Consider the following 5000-nt stretch of genomic DNA (forward strand, 5'->3'; position numbering starts at 1 on the left):
GAACGAGAATTTTAGGTATTAGGTATAAGAGCTATTTGTATACCCTTTCTTACATTTATTGTTTTTTTTTTTCTCTCTCTCGTCCTTACGATTTCTATCTCTCCATCTCTCTCTCTCTCTCTCTCTCTCTCTCTCTCTCTCTCTCTCTCTCTCTCTCTCTCTATCTGTCTATCTATCTCGCTATCTCTCTCCCCCTCCTCTCTCTCTCTCTCTCTCTCTCTCTCTCTCTCTCTCTCTCTCTCTCTCTCACACCTCAACCCCACCTCTCTCTCTCTGCCCTCTCTCTCTCTCTCCCTCTCCTCTCTCTTTCTCCTCTCTCCTCCTCCTCTCTCATCTCTCCTTCTCTCTCTCTCTCCCCCTCCTCTCTCTCTCTCTCTCTCTCTCTCTCTCTCTCTCTCCTCTCTCTCTCTTCTCCTCTCTCTCTCTCTCTTTCTCTCTTCTCTCTCTCTCTCTCTCTCCTTCTCTATCTCTCTCTCTCTCTATCTATATCTCTCTATCTCTCTCTCTCTCTCTCTCTCTCTCTCTCTCTCTCCTCTCTCTCTCTCTCTCTCTCCTCTCTCTCTCTCTCTCTCTCTCCTCTCTCTCTCCCTCCTTCTCTCTCTCTCTTCTCTCTCCTCTCTCTCTCTCTCTCTCTCTCTCTCTCTCTCTCTCTCTCTCTCTCTCTCTCTCTCTCTCTCTCTCTCTCTCTCTCTCTCTCTCTCTCTCTCTCTCTCTCTCTCTCTCTCTTTTACCATCTATCTATCCATCCATCTGCCTATCTGTCTTCCTCTCTCTCAATAAAGTATTACAGAAGTATACTATTCTTTTCCTGACAATAATAAACTATAATAAATGAAAGCAATTTGCCATAGAAATGAATGTGCTCTTCGTACTTATCAATTTCCATATTGTTGTTATTCATATTGTTATTGCTATCTCTCCACTGTCTTTGATGTTTTGAATGAAATAAAGTATTTTGAATTTGACTTTGAATTGACTGTGTCCAAAGTGCAATGTTTTAAGCGCCTGCCCGCAGAGACACAACACTTTCCTGAGGAGGTAAGTTGATTCCATCATTCCATCCATTCCATCAATATCCTGTAGACCAAGTGCACTCAGCACGATTGGCACCATCCTCCTCGATAGCCCATGGATCCTTCTGATCTCACCCCCAAGCCCTTCGTGTCTCCTCCTTCTTTTTCCTCAGTTGAGGCAACGGTTTAAAGGGACAGCGATGTTGATTCGAAGCAAGGGTGATATCAGCACCTTATTCTCGGTGCAAGGAGGAGGCACGTGTTCTCTCTCTCTCTCTCTCTCTCTCTCTCTCTCTCTCTCTCTCTCTCTCTCTCTCTCTCTCTCTCTCTCTCTCTCTCTCTCTCTCTTTCTCTTCTCTCTCTCTCTCTCTCTCTCTCTCTCTCTCTCTCGTCTCTCTCTCTCCTCTCTCTCTCTCTCTCTCTCTCTCTCTCTCTCTCTCTCTCTCTCTCTCTTCCTCTCTCTCTCTCTCTCTCTCTCTCTCTCTCTCTCTCTCTCTCTCTCTCTCTCTCTCTCTCTCTCTCTCTCTCTCTCTCTCTCTCTCTCTCTCTCTCTCTCTCTCTCTCTCTCTCTCTCTCTCTCTCTCTCTCTCTCTCTCTCTTTCGTGGCGCTCAGAGCCACATTTCAGACGCTACCCTCAGTGGACTGTCAAAGCTGTCGATATTCGCGCTGTGCCAAACCGGCGCAGGCACTGACGATGTGTTGCACAGTCTCGGGGAGCTTCCCACTAACTCTGCAACATGGGGATGGTGTGTTTTTATGGATGCTCTACATGGCAGGTTAGTTCTCAATGCCTCCTCCTGGTGCGCACGAAGGAACTCTGCTGTTTCGTTTTTAAGAAGGCTTTTCTCAGCCACCAATGATAATGATGATGATAATGATAGTAATAATGATAATGATAGTGGCAATTATGATTGTCATTATTGCTGTTGTTATCATTATCATGTATATAGCATTATAATAATCATCTTCATAATTATCATGATTGTTATCATTGTAATTATTATTGTCGTTATCATCATTATCATTATTGTTTGATAATGGTTCTTAATATGCCATCATCACTATCAACCATATTGCAATTGTTATCATTGTTTTCATAATCATTAATACACTCATGATTAGTATTATTCTTATCATAACTGTTGTTATAATTAACATTACACTACCACCACAACCATATAACAACAACAACAATAATAATCATAACCAAATATATAATTCTCATGATTATCATCAGTAATAATAAAGACAATAATCACCATTTAAATGATGGTGATAGTCGTAATACTAATAACGATCGTAATAAACAATCATACACAAGAAATTTTAGGTTGTGTTTCCGCCCGGGATCGAACCGGGGACCTTGCGCGTGTGAAGCGCACGTGATAACCACTACACTACGGAAACCATATCTTCTTGCTGTGAAAAGATGATGCTGATGATAATATTGATGATAATAATGATGATGAGACTCAACAGTGATAATGATAATAATGATAGTAATGAGAATAACAATAATGATGATAGGTATTATTATCCTGATTATTGTGAACTGTTGATAACAAAGATTATGAAGACGATCTTAATTAAAGTATTCTTAAAATGAGTTAGCTCTCTCTCTCTCTCTTCCTCTCTGTCTCTTTCTCTCTCTTCTCTTCCTTTCTCTCTCTTCTCCCCCCCCCCCCCTCTCTCTCTCTCTCTCTTTCTTGTCTGTCTGTCTCTCTTTCTCTCTCTCTCTCTCTCTCTCTCTCTCTCTCTCTCTCTCTCTCTCTCTCTCTCTCTCTCTCTCTCTCTCTCTCTCTCTCTCTCTCTCTCTCTCTCTCTCTCTCTCTCTCTCTCTCTCTCTCCCTCCCTCCCTCCCTCTCTGTCTCTCTCTCGGAGGGCATCCCCTGTAGTCAGCTACTAATGTATGAGAAGAGGCCAGCTAGCAACATGCCACGAGAGAGTGCGGTATGTGTCGAACATAGTGCCAAGGAGTGTCTTTGCAACTTGCAATTGCACGAGATGAATATACTCGCTACTTCTTGTAACGGATTGGTAAACTGCTATATCTGCATGCATGGGATAAGGATGTGTGTCTTTGAGTGTGTGGGAGTATGAGTGAAAATGTGTATGCGTGTGTACATGGGATTGTTTATGAGTGTCTATGCATGTTCATAGGATTGAATACGTATGTGTTCGTGTGTGTGTGTGTGTGTGTGTGTGGATGTAACAATGCATGTATATGAGTGTGAATGTATTTGCATGCATGAATTTATGTGTTTGTATGTGTATGAGTTTAAATGTCTGTTTTTCGTGTATGTTTGTGTGTTTGTCTGTGTATGAGTTTGTATGACTGTTTTTGTATTTCTTCTTCTGTTGAATGTTTCCTTTTGAGTATGTCGTTTTTAAATGAGTGTTTTAATTGTTAATATCACGATAGATAATAAACACTTTATTAAAAGGAGTTCAGGTAGCGTAGCGGTCATCACGTGCTCTTCACAAGTGCAAGGTCCCCGGTTCGATCTATGTAGTTTATTTCTGGGCGGAAATGAACTACATATTTCTCTCTTGTTTTAGCTGTTGTACAATACACGCTAATGCGTAGAGTAATCAAGCTACTAAGTACCCTCAGTGCTTTTTCTTTTTTTCTTCTTTACATAATTTAAAGGTCTTGATTTGTTTCCCAATTTCCTTCCTTTCTCTGGACTTTTCTACGTCTATTAAGGAAACATGAAGAGAAGTCGAAAAGGCAACTCATATGATTGAATCAGCTGTTTTATTACTGAATATAAATGGCGGCGATAATACTGATATTCCTACGTAGACTGATAGATAGCTAGATAGATAGAGAGAGAGAGTCAGTTAGCGTCAAAAAGTGGTACAGCTTAAAATTCATTTTCTTTCAACATTCCAAAGTTTTCAGGATAAATAATAAAAACATAAGTATTCTTATCTTATCTTTTTAATTATTATTCAATCACATTTAAAACTAGAGGATTTCTTCTGCTAACTCAAAATTCGAGCTGACACAGACAGATGTATTCCAAAAATATAACAATTAACACTACAGCGAAAGAGTTTGTCTACGAGAAATGTATGGTTGAAACTGCCATTATAAGTGTGTATTCTGACAGATATTAGTTTATGATATATATAAAAATACTTGCTATATCAATAACAGACTTACAAAACATTACATGTGTATCTCATGACTACATGTGCATGTGTGTTTCGCGTCTGTATACTGGTGATGATTATGTTCAAATATATGAAGATTATCGCCGTGTCATCATAACAAAAAGAACAGGTATGGATGAACAGAATTCACAGTAACAAATGTAAAAGAAGAGTTAAGATGAAAATGAATAACTGAAGCCAAATCATTATTAAATCTTTAACCAGACTCACATCAGAAACTTTCGTCCTGGCTCAATTAATCTCTTTAGTGAATAATACCTTGCGTAAGGAAGTTATTCATTGGTTCATTTTGATGTTTTGTTATTCATTCTTACTTGTACCTCTTCAGCATACATGCAAGATAATCATGGAGATAAAATGCTTTTATTGATAAATGGCGAAAGAAAGAGATTTTCGCGAAATGAAAATACTGATGATGGAGAATGTATAATTCCTCTTCGTAGACGATTCTGATTTTAACTCCAATACTATCTTTGCAAAGGGCACGACTATTACTCAAAATTCATGGGGTAATTAATGTAAATTATTAATAATCTCATGAATCTAGATTATCTGAATGATCAGTACATAATTTTGTGATGATACAAAAAAAACACTAATGTTATATCTTAATTTACATAAGTCAAAGATTAAGAAAACAAAATAAGAACAGAAATCTAAAAACAGATCATCAATATGATGTAACTTTTATTATGAAACACTAAATATTTTCTTTTGTTGTTGCTACTCTTTGATTTAAATTCTTAGAGAAGAAAAATAGATTCTGCTTTACTAATTACCTTTTTTTTCTCTTTTTTGTAGTTTTG

At 38.4% G+C, this 5000-nt stretch overlaps 1 protein-coding gene and 1 non-coding gene across 3 annotated transcripts in view; both read right to left on the minus strand.

Moving 5' to 3' along the window:
• Positions 1-2348: 2348 nt before the first annotated feature.
• On the minus strand, positions 2349-2421 carry TRNAV-CAC (transfer RNA valine (anticodon CAC)). The gene has a single exon. It is a non-coding gene; the product is annotated as a tRNA-Val (tRNA).
• Positions 2422-3940: 1519 nt separating this feature from the next.
• Positions 3941-5000, minus strand: part of LOC122258405 (aquaporin AQPAe.a) — a 52009-nt gene continuing 50949 nt past the window's right edge. For both annotated transcript variants that reach the window (XM_043024333.2, XM_043024332.2), the window contains one exon: positions 3941-5000. This exon is cut by the window's right edge and continues 717 nt beyond it. The gene's annotated coding sequence lies outside the window, so the exon portion shown is untranslated.

The sequence above is a fragment of the Penaeus japonicus genome, unplaced genomic scaffold (genome assembly GCF_977035675.1).
Source record: "Penaeus japonicus unplaced genomic scaffold, GWHDUDI00000001_assembly GWHDUDI00000013, whole genome shotgun sequence".
NCBI lineage: Eukaryota > Metazoa > Arthropoda > Malacostraca > Decapoda > Penaeidae > Penaeus > Penaeus japonicus.